Source organism: Hypanus sabinus, chromosome 6 (genome assembly GCF_030144855.1).
Source record: "Hypanus sabinus isolate sHypSab1 chromosome 6, sHypSab1.hap1, whole genome shotgun sequence".
Lineage (NCBI taxonomy): Eukaryota > Metazoa > Chordata > Chondrichthyes > Myliobatiformes > Dasyatidae > Hypanus > Hypanus sabinus.
In genome coordinates, this window is record NC_082711.1 from 170059034 (window position 1) to 170080996 (window position 21963).

General features: G+C 45.7%; 1 long non-coding RNA gene across 4 annotated transcripts in view; it reads right to left on the bottom strand.

The window, feature by feature from the left end:
- The window catches only part of LOC132396092 (uncharacterized), a 58720-nt gene that overhangs the window by 10301 nt on the left and 26456 nt on the right, over window positions 1–21963 (bottom strand). Inside the window, exons 3-4 of one of the 4 annotated variants that reach the window (XR_009512858.1) lie at window positions 7403–7587; window positions 253–3960 (exon numbers count right to left, since the gene is read on the bottom strand). The exons of 1 other annotated variant lie outside the window; for it this stretch is intronic. This is a non-coding gene — a long non-coding RNA (uncharacterized LOC132396092). Of the gene's footprint in view, window positions 1–252; window positions 3961–7402; window positions 7588–10104; window positions 17853–21963 lie in introns of those variants that run through there. 2 more of the 4 variants (XR_009512857.1, XR_009512862.1) reach the window with 2 other exon arrangements.

Here is a 21963-nt window from a genome sequence, read left to right on the forward strand (position 1 = left end):
ACACACATGCACACACACCTACACTCACATACACATACACTCACAAATATACACACACATGCACACACAACACACATACACTTACATATACATGCACACAGACACACTCACACACACACACTCACACACACATGCACACACAACACACATACACTTACATATACATGCACACAGACACACACACACACACACACACACACACTCACACACACATGCACCCACATATATACACACACACATGCACAAACAACACACATACACTTACATATACATGCACACAGACACACACACGCACGCGCGCGCACGTTAACTTGACATGCCATCCCTCTGCAAAGTAGAAAACTGCAGCGAAAACCCAGAGATTTCAGCTGAAAAGGAGAAAGGTGTTGGAAGTTAGAGAAGAGAGGTATTCGAGAGCAAAGACAACATTGAGATGGTTTCTGGCTTGTGGCAGAAGCGGTGGGGGTGGGGGGGTGTCTGGACCTGTGTTACTTAAGCTCTGCCAAACTCATAATTTGTCTGATACGACTTTCCCATGGGAAAGGGCCACATGCTGTGATTTCCTCCCAGCTCTGTCAGACCTCTTCCTTCCCTCTCTTAAAGCTAAAGGCTGCTGAGTGCCAGGACCGAGCAGCACCTCCTCGAAATGATCTAGGGGAGGCACGACCTCCGACCCAGCAGAAGTAGGTATGGAAAAGCAGATAGAACATGCTGACTCCCAAGATGTTTGTTCAAAATTCAAAGTTCAAAGTTTATTTATTATCAAAGTACGTATATGTCAATATATGTTACCTTGAGATTTGTTTCCTTGCAGGCATTTATAAGGAAATAAAGAAATACAATAGAATTGATGGAAAGCTATACATAATTGAGTTGTAGTGGTGAGTGAAGCTACCCATGCCAGTTCAGGAGAAGGACAGTAACTCCCTGAACCTCAGGCTCCTGTACTTCCTGCCTGATGGTAGCAGCAAGAACCAGCTTGTTAGTCTGACGAAAACTCACAGTGGGTGCAACGTACAACCGCAGCTCTGACCTCCCGATGATGTTGCCCGGATCACAGTTCTGGGAAATCTACCATCAGGATATTGCTCACACTGTGAAACAAGAATGGAAAACTCTCGAAAAACTTTGACAGTGCCTGTAGGAAGAGTTTCAGCTTCGAAGACCCTGTGGCACTGGGGAGCTGTGCTTTAAGGCAATACATGGTCTAACCTGGTGTATTGAGTGGTATACCTGGTTACATACCGGCTGGCTAGCCTCCAACCTGGCATGAACATTGACCTCCGTTAATGCCCCTCCTCCCCTTCTCACCCCATCCCTGATATATTTAGCTTTTCTCCCCCCTCCTTTTTTTCCTCTCTCTCAGCCCATCACTCTGCCTGTTCTCCATCTCCCTCAGGTGCTCCCCTCCTCCTTTCTTTCTCCCTAGGCCTCCCGTCCCATGATCCTTTCCCTTCTCCAGCTCTGTATCCCTTTCGCTAATCACCTTTCCAGCTCTTAGCTTCATCCCACCCCCTCCGGTCTTCTCCTATCATTTTGCATTTTCCCCTCCCCCCACTACTTTCAAATCTCTTACTATCCTTCCTTACCGTTAGTCCTGACAAAGGGTCTTGGCCTGAAATGTCGACAGTGCTTCTCCCTATAGATGCTGCCTGCCCTGCTGCGTTCCAGCAGCATTTTGTGTGTGTTGTTGTTTGAATTTCCAGCACCTGCAGATTTCCCCGTGTGTACTGAGAAGTTGTTAGATTCCATATAATATATCATTCATCCAGGTCAACCTGTACCTTAGCAACAGAGGGTAAAGCACCTTTGCTCATCCGATGCAGAAAGCGGGATTTCCCGGTAGCCACCCATTTTAATTCTACTTCTATTCCTCTTCTCTCATGTCGGTCCATGGCCTCCTCTACTGCCACGATGAGGCCACTCTCAGGCTGAAGGAGAAACACCACATATTTCTTCCAGGTAGCCTCCAACCCGATGGCATAAACATTGATCTCTATAGCTTGCAGTAATTTCTTCCTGCCCTGCTTTTCTCTCTTTCCCCATTCCCCCTTCTGGCTCCCCTCTTGCCCCATCTCCTTTCCTTACCTCCTATCTCCTCCCTCTGGTGCCCCTTCCTGCTTCCCTTTCTGCCATGGTCCACTCTCCTCTCTGTCCAGGTTCTTCCTTCTTCACACCCTTTACTGTTTCCACCTCCCACCTGCCAGTTTCTCAGTCACCCCCTCCCCTCTCAGCTCCCGCCCACCTTCCCCCTCACTTGATTTCACCCATCACCTGCCATCTTGTACTCCTCCCACCTTCCTATTCTGGTTCCTTCCCCCTTCCTTTCCAGTCCTGATGCATGGTCTCAGGCTAAATCATATAACCATATAACAATTACAGCACGGAAACAGGCCATCTCGGCCCTCCTAGTCCATGCCGAATGCTTAATCTCACCTAGTCCCACTGACCCGCACTCAGCCCATAACTCTCCATTCCTTTCCTGTCCATATACCTATCCAATTTTTTTTAAATGACAATATCGAACCTGCCTCTATCACTTCTACTGGAAGCTCATTCCACACAGCTATTCCACACCTCTCTGAGTAAAGAAATTCCCCCTCGTGTTATCCCTAAACTTTCGTCCCCTAACTCTCAACTCATGTCCTCTTGTTTGAATCTCCCCTACTCTCAATGGAAAAAACCTGTCCATGTCAACTCTATCTATCCCCCTCATAATTTTAAATATCTCTGTCAAGTCCCCCCTCAAACTTCTATGCTCCAAAGAATAAAGACCGAACTTGTTCAATCTTTCTCTGTAACTTAGGTGCTGAAACCCAGGTAACATTCTAGTAAATCTTCTCTGTACTCTCTCTATTTTGTTGACATCTTCCCTATAATTCGGTGACCAGAACTGTACACAATACTCCAAATTCAGTCTTACCAATGCCTTGTACAATTTTAACATTACATCCCAACTCCTATACTCAATGCTCTGATTTATAAAGGCCAGCATACCAAAAGCTTTCTTCACCACCCTATCCACATGAGATTCCACCTTCAGGGAACTATGCACCATTATTCCTAGATCACTCTGTTCTATTGTTCAAATTGTCAACTGTTCATTCCTCACCATAGATGCTGCCCGACCCGTTGAGTTCCTCCAGCGTTTTGTAAGTGTAACTCTGGGTTTAGACCATAGAGCCATAATTAACAGGAGCATAATTAGGCCATTCAGCCCATCGAATTCCCAGCATCTGCGGAATCTCCTCTATCGAAAAGAATCTGATTGGCTTTGGGAAAGGACTGTCTCAATCTCTCCTGAGTTTCATTATTATGCGCAGCTTGACAAGAGAAACCATTAGACCTTACTCATATGCTGTGGTCGGCTGTTAGTAACACTGCCTCTTTCCCACTGCAAATACTTGCATTATCTCAGGGACTTGAGGAATCCGTTGTTTAATATGGGAGAGCAAGGAATGGCTATTATCAGGGAATGGAATGCATTCTGTGGGGTGCCAAGGTCCATTGTTTGGTTTAGCTGTCTAATTCTTTAAAATCCAGGAATTGTTTGGTGGTTTTTTTTATATCTTGCAAAGGATAACAGAATAAAGCACGATAGCTGAATGGAATCTCTGGACTGTTAAATGCACGGCCAGTGACTGAGTGGGGCTATATTTTCAACAAGAGGATCAGGGATCAATTTTATTCGCCATATACGTACATTTACCCATAACGGGGACGTGCTGTGGATTGGTGGCATGACATATGCAACATTAAAAGCAAAAGCATTCAACAACGTAGCTTGCTGTTGCTTGCATGGCGGGTGGCGGGGGCTGATGCTTTTGATGAAAAGGAGAGGGGGGGAGGGTCGATGCCTTTGCTGCTGCTGGCGTGAGGGAGGTGGGGGGGGACTTCAGGGTTCTTGTGCTCTTCCATCATTCATTCTTCGTTTTTTCCCCCTCTCTGTTTTGAGGATGCCTGCGAAGAGCAAGAATTTCAGGATATATATTGTATGCATATCTCTGATATTAAATGGAACTATTAGACCATTAAATTATTAAAAAATAAAGAATTATATTTTAAAAAGAACTATATATAAATAAAAAAAGAAGAAAAGATAATAAAGTTAGAAGTTAAAGGACGGAAATTGAATAAAATGTGCATGAATAAATAAATAACAGCAATGTAAACAGCATTATAAAAAGTCTTTTAAAGTGTTTACAGTACAGTGCTGAGATGGGGGTAATAGACAGAGGGGGTGGGGGGGTAACTAGAATGGTTGATCAGGTTGACTGTCTGGGGGAAGAAACTTTTAAGATGGTGTGAAGTTTTTATTGTTTTAACAGCCTTATAGTGCTTTTGGAAAAGGCAATTTGCGGGTCAGTTTTAAGTGTGAGCGTTACGGTGTAATACATATTCATGAACCAATCAAGCACAGTAGATTCCTCCTGATTGACATCATGGGAACAGGAGGAAATCACTTCACCCAGCAATACCACTTAGTGAGATAACAAACTTTACATAAACCTGTAGATCAGCAGAATGTGTGCAAAGACCATTTAATTAAATAAAATATAGAGCGGAGAACAGGTCCTTCACTGCACAAGGTTGCACCAACCATTTAACCTACTCTAGCCCTCCACACCTACACAGTCCTCCATTTTTCTATCATCCATATGCCTATATAAGAGTTTCTTAAATGTCCCTATTGTATCTGTACCGCTACCCCTGAAAAAGGACTCCACACACTCACCACCTTGCATCAAAAACTACCTACCTCTGCTATCACCTTTCCTGAACCTTCCTCCAATCACCGTAAAATTATGCCCCCTCATATTAGCCATGTTTGCCCTGGGGTAAAATCTCTGGCTGTCCATATGATCTATGCCTTTTATGCTCTACACTATTAGAACTAAAGGATGGGTATCAAAGACTGCCCAGAAATGTCATGGTCCCGATCATTAATTCCCTATCTTGCTCCTAATTTTCTTTGATTATGCCAAGGTCCCGATCATTAATTTCCCTAATTGCTTCCAATTCTCTTTGATGATGGCACACCTGGTTCCCGTCAAAGACTCAATATAAGAACCTCTACGTCACAACCACTAATCGCCAGTTTGTTGGTCTTTTTTTTTCCTGTGGGTAAACTATGTTTCCTGACCGTTTGTTCTAAATTTAGCTCCAGTTTCAAGGGTTAACTATGAGGCCCTGTTTCTCCGAGTCAAGGCTTCTGTCACGTTTCTGAGTCAAAAGCTCCGGTTCAAGGTTCCACATCAGGGCTCTGTGTCAAGATCCCTCCTGCTTGATGTTTGGCGTTTACACCCACGTAAAACATCCAAGCTCAATCTCCGTGCCTGCGTCCTGCACTTGGGCTCGCTTCAGTCGCTCATTGCAACAAGAAAAGGTTGCACAGGGATGTAGCTTTGGCACAGCCTCACTGTTCCAGGGATCTGGGCTCTTTCCTGATTTTCAATGGAGTTTGGACATTTCCCTATGGCTACCTGGGAGCTTCTTCTATGTGCTCCAAATTATCCTCCCCACCCCCCCCCCAACTCCTCATCCCAAAGGTAGGTAGATTAACTGGCCACTGTACATTATCCCTAGAGCAGGTGGGGGTAGAATCATAGAGAAAATTAGCTGGGGAATGGGATTACTCATGGACTTGATGAGCCAAGTGGCCACTTTCTGAGTTGTAAGAAATATGGGATTTGGAAACCAGAAGTCAGGTAGAAATCAGCCACCACTTGTATGAATGATGCAACAGGTTTGATGGGCTGAATGGACTACTCTTGTTGTATAAAACATGAGACAGGTCGGTGAGACGATGCACTCACAGAATGGTAGGGGACCTCAGCAGGTCAGGTAGCATCTATGGAGAGGAATAAACAGTTGATGTTTTGGGCTGAGTCCCTTCATCACAACTGAATCACCAGCTCTTTATTCCTCTCCATAGATGCTGCCTGACCTGCTGAGTTCCTCCACCACTTTCTGTGAGTTACGCTGGATATCCAGCATCTGCAAAATCACTTGGGTTCATGAGATGGTGTAGTGCTTTCATCTGCTAGAGAACCAGTCGAGCCCTCCTATGCCAAGTCTCCACAGACACCACACATCAGCTCTTGCAACCAACAGTGTTGTGCAGTTTTAGGGATTGATGCACTATTGGAAATGCTGTATGATATACGACAAATGAAGGCCCTCTCTTTCTGTTCAGCTCTGCTTGCTAGTCAAATCAAGTCAAGTTTATTATCATTGAACTATATACACGTATGTAACCATATAACGTATATAGAAGTGAGAGAAGGTTTGTCCAAACTAGGGTGTAAAGCACAGTAACATATAAGGTAAGGATAAAATCTACAGATGAATCATGCATAAATACAGAGCAGATTAATCAGTAACACTTTGAATACAATGAGGCAGGAAGCCCTCATATATACTGGCTAACACCTTCCTCTCAAATTTATTGCATAAAACAAATTAACTTGTCACATTTTAAGTGCAGTCTGTGGGGTCTTTCTGCATACGAATTGGCTGCTGCTTTGGTCTACAGATTAACACGCACAAAACCCTGGAGGAACTCAGCAGGTCAGGCAGCATTTATGGTTCTGAGTTCCTGCTTTGCATGCATTACCCTACCTGTGGTATAACTGTGGAACAAGTTAAGTGCACCTCATTTGCTTTGGAACAGCCCATGGCGTCGAAACTCTTTGTATAATGTTTCTCAGCACCGTGTGCAGAGGCCATTAATGTCTCACAGAAGATTAAACCACCAGAGAGTTAATCCATTGTTGTCAATAATTGAACATCAAAGAACAAAAGAAGACATCTTCACAGAGAGCAGCACGGTCCGGTGTCAGCTTTCAACCCCTGTCCTGCAGACTGTGCAGTCAGAATGGAGACTCCATTTGTCAATAAATCGTGTCTCAGGGTCTTGGACCATATTTTTGGTGTGACTGTATTTTGTTCATTTCTTATATGTGCCTTGTGCCGTTGTAACTGTTGTACTGCGTTTTGCACCTGGGCTTGAGAGTAACGCTGGTTCCTTGAGCTGTGTTCATGTGTGTTCAAGTGTGGCAGAATGACAACTAAACTTGAACTTAAAGGTAGAAATTGATGCTTGGGATTAAATTGGATCTGAATCTCGCTGAACTTGATTTGGGGGGAAAAAAAGCAAATTGTGGATTAAATGTCAAACCCGTCCCCTTCCCTGGAGAAGCCAATCAACGTCCAGTAACTAGATGGCACAGCAGCAGCAAGCCAGTACAGGACAAAGTCTGGACCGTGGGACGGTCAACCCATGAGGGTGAGATGCAGTCATCTGGGCAGAGATCTTCTCTGGTAGAGGGTTGACTAACACTCCCTCCACCCACATCCCAGAAACAGATCTTTTTCTTAGTCAGGACCGAGAATGACTTACTTTCGTTTTTGTTCTGTGGGTTGCGAGGTGGTTGATGAGGTCACAAAGGGACCTCTGGACTCAGCTCTAGGTGGACCAGAAGGCAGCCGAGAGGATGGGTTGGTAGCTGGCGTGGGTGGTGCTGTGCTCCTTCCGAATCAAAACCAGCTTGATTACTGCTAGCTTAGATGATGCGAAATTTGTTGCTTTGTGGTAGCATTAAAGTGCAAAGACATAATAACATTATTATAAATCACAAAAATACCTAATGCAAAATTTAAAAAACAATGAGGTAGTACTTGTGGGTTCATAGACCATTTAGAAGAACGAAAGAGGCTCTCATTGGAACCTATTGAATATTGAAAGGCCTGGATAGAGTGGACGTGGAGAGGATGTTTCCTATGGTGGGGGGAGTCCAGGACCAGAGGGCACAGCCTCAGAATAGAAGGACATCCATTTAGAACAGAGATGAGGAGGAATTTCTTTAGCCAAAGGGTGGTGACTCTGCGGAATTCATTGCTACAGTGGCTACGCAGGTCAGGTCATTGGGTGTATTTTAAAGCAAAGGATGACAGGTTCTTGATTAGCAAGGGCAGCAAAGATTTCAGGGAGAAAGCAGGAGAATGGGGTTGAGAAGATGAATAAATCAGCCATGATTGAATTGAGAAGACTCGATGGGATGAATTACCTGATACAGCTCCTATGTTTTATGGTCATTTAGAAATCTGATGGCAGAGAGGAAGAAGCTGTATCTGAATCATTGAGTGTGTGTCTTCGGGCTCTTATACTCTCCCTGCAGTCGTATTAATGGGTGAAGGACATGTCCTGGATGGTGAGGGTCCTTTTAGACATGATGTTGCCTTCTTGAAGATGTCCTTGATGTTTGAGAAGATTGTTCTCATGATGGTTTGGCTCTTCATTGTACAGCTATAGAAATTTGTAAGAGTCTTCGGAGGGACACCAAATCTTTGGTGTCTACCCTGGAATTCTGCCAAATCCTGACACACGGACTCAAAGGTTTGCAGTGCCGTTGGTAAATTAGAATGGGCATGGACAAGGGATTCCCACCACTTGGTGGGAATGTTGCATCTTTCCAAGGAGGCTTTGAGAGTATCCATAAATTATTCCCTCTATTTGTCTGGTAGTGCGCTGTATTAAAGCTTCAGCTGAAGTTCCTGATGGCAGCAGCTAGAAGAGAGCGTGGCCTGGATAGCCGGGGTCCTCGGTGATAATTGCTGCTCTCTCGTGGCAGTGCTCCACATAAATGTTTTTAATGGTGGGGAGGGCTTTGCCTGTGATGGACTGGACTGTATCCACCACTTTCTGTAGACTTTGCCTCCCATGGGCATTGCTGTTTCCACATGAGGCCAGTTCGGACACTCTCCACCCTGCATCTATAGAAGTTTGCCAAAGTTTTTGTTGACATGCCAAATCTACACAAACTTGTAAGAAAGTAGAGGTGCTGTCATGCCTTCTTTGTACAAAGGGTGAACGGTGTCTCGGATCAGTTACGGATGCATCAGCAATTTATCAGCAGAAGTAGAACAACTCTGGACTTGTAGCTCCACAAACTTGTAGCAACACTGCATAGCTCACGTGCTCACTGTCCCAGATTCTGCTGGGAGTGATTTGGTGGGACATACCTGCAGGAAGAGATTAGTGAGTAGGAGAACGTGGGAGGAGGGTGACTGTGAGGCTGGGAACTGGATTTTGCATGGCCACTGTTAAAAGTGTCCCTGAAGCAAAATACCTTGGATGCTGGAATCCTGAAATTAAAACATAGAATGGCAGGAACAGATCAGGCAGCATCCATGGAGGGAGGAAAACAAGACCAATGTTTTAGGCTTGTGGCCATTCACTGGAACTTCAGTGACATGCCCAATACATCAAGTTCCTGGGTGCCAACGTCGCAGAGGATCTGCGCCAACATATAAATGCAGTCATGAAGATGGCAGGCCACTGGGTCTGCTTCATTCGGAGTTTGAGGAGATATGGTCTATCACCAAAGTGAATTTCTACAGATGTACGGTGGAGAGGAACCTGGCTGCATCACCATCTGGTATGGAGGCATCAAATGACAGGACCATTAGGGCCTGCAGAGGGTTGTAGACTCCATCATGGGCATATATCCTCCCCACCATCGAGGGCATCTTCAAGAGGTGGTGCCTCAAGAAGGCAATATTTATCATGAAAGACTCTCACCATCTGGGACATGCCCCTTCCATATTAGTACCATTGGGGAGGGGGTACAAGAGCCTGAGGAGCCTCTCACGATGTTTTAGGAATAGCTTCTTTCCCTCTGCCTTCAGATTTCTGAGTGGCCGATGAACTACCCCGCACGATCCGTCTGTTCCTCTTCTGCATGTTTATTTATCTTTACATTATGCAATGTATACATTCACAACGTATGTCAGTGGTAATTAACCTGATTCTGACTCCATTCAGGAAAGAATTGCCAGAAACTCGAATCAGTGTTGATAAGTCAGATCAATGCAAATTCATTATCAAAGTACGTCCAGGTCACCCACTGGTCCTGCTAAGCTGCACGGCTGCACGGTGACGGAAATGCTCCCGTGCACACTGCTTTTGTTGCCGCGCAGCTGGAGTTTTCTTCCATGCAATATTTTATTAAAGGGCCACCTAGTTTTCAGGCTGTGTAAAACATCCTGCTCAGGGATATGGTTGGTCTGTGCAGCTGTAAAAACAATTAGAGGGAACGTTGATATCACCATATACTACTCTGAGATTCACTTTTTGCGGGCATTCGGAGTAGAACTAGGAAATATAATAGAAGCTATGAAAAGCTACACACAAACACTGACAAACAACCAATGTGCTAAAGAAGACAAACTGTGCAAAAACAAAATAAATAATACTGAGAACATCAGTTTTATTTAAGATTCAAGATTATTTAATGCCACATCCAATACATAAGTGCAAAGGAGAACAAAATAGTTGTTACTCCGGGTCCAATACAACATATAAAATATACACTAAGATAAGGAGCTCAATAATTGCAAAAACACAATAAATATAAATATCCAAGATAGCTTATATGCATAGGTTAATTGTATGTCCATAAAGTGACGCTAGGCACAGGAGTACATCATGTGACCCTGACAGGAAGTGATAATGTAGTGGCGGAGGGGTGGGTTAATGGGTGGAGGTGTTGATCAGCCTTACTCCTTAGGAAAAGTGACGGTTTTTGAGTCTGGTGGTCTTGGCATGGATGCTACGTAGCCTCCTCCCTGAAGGGAGTGGGACAAAGAGTCCATGAGCGGAGTGAGTGGGATCCTTTACGATGTTACTGACCCTCCTCAGGAGAGGCTGCCAGCAGTTGGACCATAGCTAAAATTACAGTGGAAGAAATGTTGAAGTTCGGACAGAATTAACGCCACTGTGTCAGACCGTCTGGTCCGAAGGCTGGCTGCCTGAGGCGTGCTTGCCTCTCTGTCGCCCTCTGCTGCTGCACGCTGCCGAGGGATGGTGCGACGGTCACATCCTTTAAAAAGAGGTGATGTCATCCTCAGAAAGGAAATGACTCAGTGACCATCTCCAGGCCAGGCCTGGTGACTCAGGGATTCAGAAAACAGGAACAAACCACAATGGAAGGAAAGGGCCCCATTGAGCCTGAGGGAGCTCCAGGTCTCATCTCCCAATTTCGAAAGAACTTTGTTATTTAAAATAAGAAAAATTGAATGAACAGCAAGTATGGTGCAAAGTGAGAGGATGTGTCAGAACATATGCTGCGCTTGCTTTGCCTTGTCGAGTCATAGTCTATATTCCGGTCCCTCCCTTCCTCCTCGAAAACTCACTGCATGAAGAGGCAGATGTTCTTAAAAAGTGATGAACGCTTTTAAAATTCTTCACCTCTGCTGCAAATTCTGTTCCCACGGCGACCAATTCCCCTTGCTCAGCTGCCGTGCCAGCCTGTTAGTGACCCATCCCACGTTCCACCCTCCCCAGCATCAGACATCGAACAGCACAGGCCCTTCAGCCCACAGTATCTGTGCTGTCACAGAACATAGAACACACAACAGCGCGGCACAGTACCGGCTTCAGCCCACAATGTTGTGCAGACACTTTAACCTGCTCCAAGACCAACCTAACCCTTGCCACACGCATAACCCTCCATTTTTTTTCAAACATGTGCCTACCTTAGAACCTCTTAAAAGTCCCTAATGTATTAGACTCAACTCACCCGGCAGTGTGTTCATGGCATCTACCACTCTATGTGCAAAATAAAACTACCTCTGACATCTCCCCAGTATTTTCCTCCATTTGCCTTAAAAGAATGTCCTCTGGTATTAGCCATTGTTGGCCTGGGAAGAAGTCTCTGACTGTCCACTCCTATCTCTTATAATCATATCAAATCACCTCTCATCCTGATTCCTAAGCTCTGGAACCTGGGTCTTGACACTCAGATCTGCAGCTGGATCTTCAACTTCCTCACAGACAGGACCCAGGCTGTAAGAATAGGGGACAAGCTCTCCTCTACAATCACTCTGAGCACCGGTGCCCCACAGGGCTGTGTACTCAGCCCCCTGCTGTACTCACTGTACACCCGTAGTTGTGTAGCCAAGTTTCAATTGAACTCAATATATAAGTTTGCTGATGACACCACAATTGTCGGCCGTATCTTGGGTAATGATGAGTCTGAGTACGGAGAGGAAATTAAGAACCTGGTGGCATGGTGCAAAGACAATAACCTATCCCTCAACGTCAGCAAGACGAAGGAATTGGTTGTTGACTTCAGAAGGAGTAGCGGACACACTTTTTGTCCCTCTTCCCTCTGGGAGAAGGTTCAGGAGCATGAAGATTCGTACGGCCAGATTTGGGAACAGCTTCTTCCCAACTGTGATAAGACTGCTGAACAGATCCTGACCCGGATCTGGGCCGTACCTTCCAAATATCCGGACCTGACTTGCACTACCTTACTTTCCCCTTTCTATTTTCTAATTATGATTTATAATTTAAATTTTTATTATATTTAATTCGATTTGTACTTCATGGAGTGCGAAGCGCAGAATCAAATATCACTGTGAGGATTGTACGCTCTAGTATCAATTGTTTCGTGACAATAAGGTAAAGTAAGTTCATCCTCTTTTGCCCCAAAGAGAGAAGCCCAAGCTCGTTCAGCCTTCCCTCGTAGCATGTTCTCTAATCCAGGCAGAATCCTGGTAAATCTTCTCTGCACTCTCACTGAAGTTTCCACATCATTCCTGTAATGAGGTGACCAGAACTGAACACAATACTCAGGAGGATCCAGCAAACATCTCTGCATCTGCAGAATCTCTGGTGCCCGTATAAACGGTTGTTGTTTTTGGCAGAAAGAGGAGTCTCCCATGCTCCAATCTAGAAGATAGGAAATTCATCTTTCTGCCAAAAATATCATCCGTATACTGTATATAGACACAAGAGATTCTACAGATACTGGTTCCTTGTTCTTTGATTTTTTTTTCAATAACAACACAAAATCTGGAGGATTTCTGCAAATCCTGATAAAGGCTCTTGGCCCAAGATGCCAACTATTTATTCACCTCCATAGATACTGCCTGACTTGCTGAGTCCCTCCAGCATTAGATAGATAGATAGATAGATAGATAGATAGATACTTTATTAATCCCCAAGGGGAAATTCAACATTTTTCCAGTGTCCCATACACTTATTGTAGCAAAACTAATTACATACAGTATTTAACTCAGTATAAATATGATATGCATCTAAAATCACCCTCCCAAAAAGCATTAATAAATAGCTTTTAAAAAGTGTGATGCTCATCCATTTATACAGCATCTTTCCAAAAGCAACTCGTGCTGGGGCATTGAGATGGGTTGTTATTGAACAAAATCAAAGTCCAAGGAAACAGAAAGAACGGTATTAAGGCAGGTGACCGAGAGGTAGGTCTTGTGGAGTGTTTTATAAGAGGAGGTGGAGAGGCAGAGATGGTCAGGGAGAGAACTTCAGAGCTTAAGGCACGTTGGTTGATGTTGGAGCCATTAAACTCAAATTGAGATGGAGCCTAGACAGTTGTGTAGGAAGAGGAGACTTGGGGAGCTGGTGGTACAGTTCCAGTGCTGTCAATAGACAATATGTGCAGGAGTGGGCCATTTGCCCCTTTGAGTCAGTACCGCCATTCAATGTGATCATGGCTGATCATCCACAATCAGTACCCCGTTCCTGCCCTCTCCCCATATCCCTTGACTCCGCTATCTTTAAGAGCTCTATCTAACTCTTTCTTGAAAGCATCCAGAGAATTGGCCTCCACTGCCTTCTGAGGCAGAGCATTCCATAGATCCACAACTCTCTGGGTGAAAAAGTTTTTCCTGAACTCCGTTCTAAATGGCCTACCCCTTATTCTTAAACTGTGGCCTTTGGTTCTGGACTCCTCCAACATCGGGAACATGTTTCCTGCCTCTAGCGTGTCCAATCCCTTAATAATCTTGTATGTTTCAATCAGATCCCCAACGTGGGGTTTGCACACTCTCCGTGTTGCCTCATCGGCTTCCCTCATTCCGGTTCTGGTTAGTTTATTGTCATATAACCAGGGTGCAATAAAATTCCTTGCTTGTGTGAGACCCTGCGGAGTAAACTAGATTCAAAATTGTCTAGTAAAAAATTTTTAATGAAAGATTCAAGATTGTTTAATAAAATTCCCAGTAAACAAGTGTAAAGGAGAACAAAAAATTGTTACTCCGGATCCAATGCAGTACAAAAAAACACAACAATAATAAAAAACACAATAAATATAAATATGTAAGATTGCTAATACACATAAACTGTTTGTATGTTCATAAAGTGATGGTAGGCACAAGAGAGTCTGTACATACAGTACTTTAACTCTGGGGGTGGATTACTGGGTGGAGATGTTGAATAGCCTTACTTATTGAGGAGAGACCTTATACACTAGTGGCCATTTTATTAATGCAAATAATAATATTTGCACTTATTTCCTTAATATCTAAACAGCCAATCTTGTGGCAACAACTTAATGTATAAAAGCATGCAGACGTGGTCAAGAGATTCAACTAAAATTCAGGCCAAACATCAGAATGGGGAAGAAATGTGATCTAAGTAACTTTGACTGTTGAATGATTGTTGGTGCCAAACGGGGTGGTTTGAGTATCTTAAAAACTGCTGATCTCCTGGGATTTTCATGCACAACAGTCTCCTTAGTTTATAGGGAATGATGGGAAAAGCAAGAAATATCCAGTTAGTGATAGTTCTGTGGGTGAAAATGCCTTGTAAATGAGAGGTCAGAGGAGAACGGCCAGACTGGTTCAAATGGACAGGAAGGCGACAGTAACTCAATTAACCACATTTTACAACAGTGATGTGCAGAAGAGCATCTCTGAATGCACAACACGTCGAACCGTGAAGTGGATGGGCTACAGCAGCAGAAGACAGTGAACGTACACTCAGTGGCTACTTTATTAGGTACGGGAGGTACATGGTCTTTTTCCCAAAGAAGGGTAACTACAAACTAGAGGGCTTAAGTTTAAGCTGAGAGGTGAAAGGTTTAAAAGGGTAACTTCTTCATTGCAGGGGGGGGGTGGGTATATAGAACAAGCTTCTGGAGAAAGTGGTAGAAATAGAGTCAATAACAGCGTTTAGTCGATATTCAAGGGGGCAGAACCGAGGCAGAGTTGAGGCAGTGTGGCCCGAGAGCGAGGATCAAGCCAATGTGTCACTGATTTAAGCGCCGGGCCAGAATGAAGAGATCAGGGTGTCGGGGCTGGAGACAGGGGAACAGGCCAGTGCTCTCGAGGTTCATTCATCCCGCTGAATTGAGGCTCTGTTTTGCAACTGACGGGCTCTTGGATCGACTGCAGCGATGAACTGCCTCCTGGCTGCAGACTCTCTTTTGTGAGCTTCAGTTCTGAATGCTTTCCTGACGAAGGGTCTCAGCCCGAAACGTCGACAGCGCTTCTCCCTACAGCTGCTGCCTGGCCTGCTGCGTTCCACCAGCATTTTGTGTGTGTTGTCTGAATGCTGTCTGCTTACTCCTGTTGTTTGCACGGTGGGTGCCTGACAGTTCTACTGGATTTCCTTGTCGTGTAGCTGCCTGTAAGGAGACGAACCTCAAGGCTGTGTATAATATGGTGGCTGTCCATTGTGTCCAACGATGACAGCAGACCTATGCAGGAGAGTTTTTCAAATGGAAAAGCTGCTGCACTGCGACAGTTCCACTCTCTCGACATCGGAAGTCCGGGTCCAGTGGTACGAACAAGAGTCGCAGGCTGGGGTCTTCCTTGGTTGCCGTGGATGGCCATTTCTGTGCCTCGTCGTGCTCTTTGCTCTCCGCCATACCGCCACCCTCACCGTCGATCTCGTCCACCAGAGCTGACTTCGCAAGCGAGGACAGGCATGCCCCTGTCTCAAAAGGGTGTGAGGCTGACAGCTGCCCTCACGTGGTTTAGCCCACCTGTCGTAGGGTGTACTGGGGTGAGGCCGCTGTCACGTGCAGACACCTACGTGGAGCCACAGGTGAGAGGTGAGTGTCTGGTGGGGAGCTGCCCCAGAAGGCAAATCCTTTTATCAGAACTGCTACCCCTCCCTGGATACCCCATATGTGCTCGAATGCATGTACTTCGAACAATGTAGTTGTGGGTCAGAGGGATGTGGGCCAAACATGGCAAATGGGACTACCTGAGTGGGTTCCATGGTCAGCATGGAAGATTGGGGCCAAAGGGCCTCTTTCTATTCTGTATGACTCTATGGCCTGACTGATGTGCAGGGTGAACAAGGGAGCCTGTTGGAACACCCTACACCGCCTTCACGAGAGCATCTACTTATCAGCTGTCTGGTTAGTACCGCGTCCTCAAACACAGTATACAAAACCTTCAGGTTGAAAGAAAAGGTCATTGGACGCTGTCAACCATCACTGCATTTGTCCAGGACAAAGAAGCCAGCAGGAGAAAGCTTTGTGGACACTACCCATGCTGCAAACTGCCTTCTCCAAAACTCCCTTCAGCATAGCATTATAGGGCTATTACGAAACAAAAAACTCACACCATCTCAAAAGTTTCTTCCTCCAAGCAGTTATTCTGATCAGCCATCCTACTTAGCCCCCCACCCGAACCCCCCTCTATTTATTACCCACTTCACTCGCCCCCATCCCTCCAAATGAGACCAAATACTGGGCACAGAACTAATCCATCATCAACTTGTCAGCTATGACTGTTGATGTAAAAGAGGGCCCGTTTAAGAGATGGTTCATATGATCAGAGTAAGACCAGAGTACCATCCTTGAATGTAATACCATGATCCGGGAATTGCCTTTACTGTATGACGGGCAGGTTCCAGAGCAGTATAGCTTGTGTACCTTTATGCACCTTAATGGTAAACTGTAAGCACTTTAACCCCACTATTATAATGCAGTTTGCATTGTAAATACACTGGCGTGCAAAAGCCTTGAGCACATGTATGTAGCTAGGGGGCCAAAGACTTGCACATAGTACTCACGCAATTGTATATTACCCTGTACTGCTGCAACAAAAAATTATGACATACCTGAGCGATGATAAATCTGATTCTGATATGGGCCTCTATTGCAGACTGTGGTGAACTACATATACCTGTCTGGACATGCCCCCTGCTGACTGCCCCTGTGGCTCCTCCCACAGACCCCTGTATAAAGGCGATTGAGGCCTGAGCCCGGCCTCTCAGTCTCCAGGATGTAGTATGGTGGTCACTCACTGCTGGTTCCTTCTTCCAGTCAATAAAAGCCGATATCTCGCCTTTACGTCTCAGTGTGAGTTACTGATGGTGCATCACGGACTGAGAGTGGGAAGGGGGCAGGGAGAGGGGAATCATGGATGGGAAGAGGGGAAGGAAGAGGGAAGCGCCAGAGACGTTCTGTAATAATCAATAAGCCAATTGTTTGGGATCAATTGACCTTGCCTGGTGTCTCAGGGTTGGTTGTATCTGCATTTGTGCCACCCACTGCCCCAACACTCCTTTGCTGCCACATGTCCCACACCCCTCCAATGGCAGTGTGCCACCCTTGGCATTCCCAACAGCCTTTGTTCCTGCCAGATTACAAACTCGCTCTCTGCCGCTCCATGTTGACAAATACAGTACTGTGCAAAAGCCTTAGACAATGCCGAAGCCATCTGTACATGCTGGTATTTATGTATTTATGCACATTTTATTACATATCCATTTCAACCTCTATTTTTATATCATTCTTTTTTTATATAATTGTTGAATGCTGTTTTTCTTTTGTTGCAAGTCGTGCCCGGACCAACACACACAGCAAATTCCAAATACATGTGAATATGTATGTTGTATAAAATTGATCCGTGATTGTTGATCCCTTGATCCTTTTGGAAAAGTCAGGGCCATGTGTCATACTTTGTCCATTCTAGCCAGAGAAACCAACTGAGATTTGATTACAGCTCTGTAGTTTTCAACATTTTCAACACCGCAGAGGAGCAGCAGAAACACCAGTGATTTTCCATGGCTTGTTCTGTAGTTCAAAAATAGATTACTATTTCCATAGTGCCCTTTGCTCCAGCAGCTGGGGCTCCGCCAGAACTATGCAGGCCCAAGCTGGCATCCATAGCAATCCAACTACGGTGGCTGGGTGAGGTCAGCTCAGACCGACCCTGAGGGCCAGTGACCATCCTTAACTAACGCAAACGGGAGGTGAGTTTACAACAGTTCACACACAGCGAGGAAAGATTTTTCACCAGAATGCATGAATAAATGCTGATTTTCTTCTATTAAAAGTTAAATTTGCAAGTACTTTATTAAACTGACTTTCTGCTTAATTGTGTCCTTGACAGATCCTTTCAAAGCAAGTCAAGTTCATTTTCATATAGGTAAATAGCGTGGTGCAGGTAGACTGAAAAAACATAGTGGGGTATGTAGTGGTGCATGTAATGCTTTACAGTGCCAGCGATCAGTGATCCGAGTTCAATTGCCCCCACTGTCTGTAAAAACAAAGGAGCTGTTTATGGACTACAGGAGGAATGGAGACAGGCTCAGCCCTATTGACATCAATGGATCTGGGGTTGAGAGGGTGAACAGCTTTAAGTTCATTGGCATCTTCATCACTGCGGACCTCACTTGGTCAGTACATACCAGCTGTGTGGAGAAAAAGGCACAACAGTGCCTCTTTCACCTCAGATGGTTGAGGAAGTTTGGTATAGGCCCCCAAATCCTAAGGACTTTCTACAGCGGCACAACTGAGAACATCCTGACCGGCTGCATCACTGTCTGGTATGGGAACTGTACCTCCCTCAATCGCAGGACTCTGCAGAGAGTGGTGCGGACAGCCCAGTGCATCTGTAGATATGAACTTCCCACTATTCAGGACTACAAAGACAGGTGTGTAAAAAGGGCCCGAAGGATCATTGGGGACCCGAATCACCCCAACCACTAATTGTTCCAGCTGCTACCATCTAGGAAACGGTACCGCAGCATAAAAGCCAGGACCAACAGGTTCTGGGACAGCTTCTTCCACCAGGCCGTTAGACTGATGAACTCACACTGATTTGAGTGCACTCTATATTACATTGACTGTTCTGTTGTCTATCTTACTGAACATAGTATTTATTACAAATTACTATAATTTGCATGTTGCACATTCAGACGGAGATGTAACATAACTTAGATTTTTACTCCTCGTGTATGTGGAGGATGTAAGAAATAAAGTCAATTCAATTCAATTCAATAAGGAGTTTATAAATTCTCCCTGACCATGTGGGTTTCCTCCAGGTGCTCTGGTTTCCTCCCACCTTGCAAAGACGTACAGGTTAGGCTTAGTAAGTTGGGAGCAGCTTATTTTGCTTATACTTGCTTATTTTCAAATCGTTGATGTACAATGACACATTTCACAGCAAGTTTTGATGTTTGGATATGCATATGACAAATGAAACTAATCTTTAATAAATTTGCTCACATCAATATTCGAGAAAGAGAGGGGGGAGCGAGAGAGAGAGAAAGAGAGAGAGGGGGAGCGAGAGGGAGAGAGACAGGGAGGGAGGGAGAGAGAGAGAGATACAGCGAAGTAGAGTTCATGGACCATCCTAATTCTCCTTCCATACCTTATGGTCTCTGGTCCAGAAATGTGATAGCAGGGGGAACAATAGCACTGGGCCCGTGTTTGGCCTAGACTCTTTTCCTGGTTGAGTGGAGGGTCAGAAGTTTGCCCTGCCGAGCATTCTCCCGACGAGGGGGAGTGACTGTTCAGACCCTCCCCGCCCCTTCCCATCCGTGTGGACTCCCCTGACAGTCTGGAAGGCTGGAGGTCAGGGGTGGGCAAGTTCTCAGCATCAATAATAGTTAGCGGCCTCGTAGCAGAAGGGAGTGGGGGAACACTCTCCTGCAACCAGCACTTGGTCGCCCATTAAACCAAAGCGGTCACTCCCTCCCTGTCACCACGGAAGCTCAAACTCCCGTGGCATCGAGGTGCAATGCTCCTTCGTCCGACTGTCAGCTGACAAATCTGAGCCGACGAGCTCCCTGTTGACCGATCTGGCCCCCCCCCCCCCCCGAGAGGAGAGAGCGCGGCCTCTTCCAGTGCTGAGGTACAGCTGGGGTCAGGGCATGAGGGCACAGCGGCCGGCTCAGGCTCGGGCAGTGCCAGAGCGGGCACGAAGCAGCTGGAGACCCAGAGCGCCCGGGGGGTGGGGGGCACGCTGGTCCAGAAACACCAGCGTGTAACACAGGCAGGAGAATTCACCTGCCTGCACACCACACTTTACACACCCACTGTGCACACACCACCCTGCACGACTCCTCACTTTACACACTGCGCATGCACATTGAAATTGAAATTGAAATATCTTCATTGTCATTGCTTAGTACAATTTGTCATGCACCAATACAGTGAAAATGAGTTTGCAAAACTCTCGTACTCAATGCTATAAAACAACAAATAAAATAAATAAACAATAAATAAAATCAAGTAACCGGCCAGTACAACCAATGTCCAGCAGTACAAAAGCACAACTCAGATGCATGACAGCCATAAAACCAGTATTAAAAGTAGCAATATCACAAATTTATGGATAATGCTTGATCGATTGGTTCAGAGAAATTAAAGCTCTGGGGAAAAAGCTATTTTTCAGCCTGGAAGTGCGGGCATAGAAAATCTTTTAACGTCTGCCAGATGGAAGAAGTCCAAACAGATGATTGCATGGGTGTGTATTGACCTTACAGATGCTTCTGTCCCTGTGTACTCCCCTGCCCCAGCACACCCTCCTGAGACAAACACACACACCTCCCCAGGGCAGTTGGAGGAAGGAATGGAAGGATATGCTTTGGCGAGCACCTCCACTCCATCCACCACAACAGGCAGGATTACCCACCGGCCACCCATTTCAATTTGACTTCCCGTCGCCATTCCCATTCCCAGCACGCCATGATGAGGTCACTGAAAGATTCCACCAGGGTAGCTTCAAACTTGACTGAATGATCATCAATCTCTCCTAATCTCCAGTAATTCCTCCCCCATCTCTCTCTTTCCATTCCCCATTACCCTTCTCTTCTCACCTGCCCATTACCCCACTCTGGTGCCTCTTCCCTTCCTCCCATGGTCCTCTATCTTTTCTTCCACCCTTTTCCTCTTCCACCTATCAGCTCCCAGCTTCTTACTTCATCCCCTCCCTCCCTATCACCTGCCAGTGTACTCCTTCCCCTTTCCCCATCTTATTCTGGCTTCTGCCTCTTTCCTTTCCAGTCCTGATCATGCATTTACACAAAGCACTGCCACAACAAAGCAGCATCCATCATCAAAATTCCCCACCAGCCAGGATCTGCTCTCTTCCATCCTCTACCATCAGACAGGAGGTAGAGAAGCCCTAGGCCCCACAAAATCAGGCTCCTGAAATGGTGTGAATAACTTCTATGTATAACCATAACCCTGAACTGATTCTATGACCAACAAACTCACTTTCAAGGACTCATGTCCTCGTTTATTTACTTATGCAATTTGTCTTCTTTTGTACAGTAGTTCTTTGTCAAGTCATTGTTCATCCTTAACGGGTTTTTTTACGATTGCAAAATACTGGTGGATAGTAAGATCACCAAGTACTGCAAGTCCACCCCTTCAGTGAGCTGCTCGATAGCAGTGGACTTGTCGTCACTGTGGTTCAGACTGCTTCAGCCACCCAGGGAAGAAGGCGATAGGGGCAGTGCGCGATCCAACAAACGGATCTTATTGCGATCGCAAGACACCATTGAACATTGGTAATGCAGAAAACTGCGAGTCCAATTCACGGGTTTGTTGGCTGGGGAGCTGTGTGGCCTTGGTTGTCACGCAGACCGGGCCCTCGCGGATTCCAGGCTGCATTTGGGCTGGCCCTGCCCAGCAGTGCTGCCCTCCAGTGTTCACTCAGTAGAAGACAAGCTGGATTGCGTTCATCTGCAGCGAGATGAGGAACTGCTATGGGCTTGTTCTTGCAGGAACATGGCTCTCGGACACAAAAATACGACTGCAGATGCTGTGGATCAAAAAATACGTACACAACGCTGGAAGAACTCAGCAGGTCAGGCAGCATCCGTGAGAAAAGAGTAGCCAACGTTTCGGGCCGAGACCCTTCATCATGAATGGGGGGGGAGGGAGAGGGCCG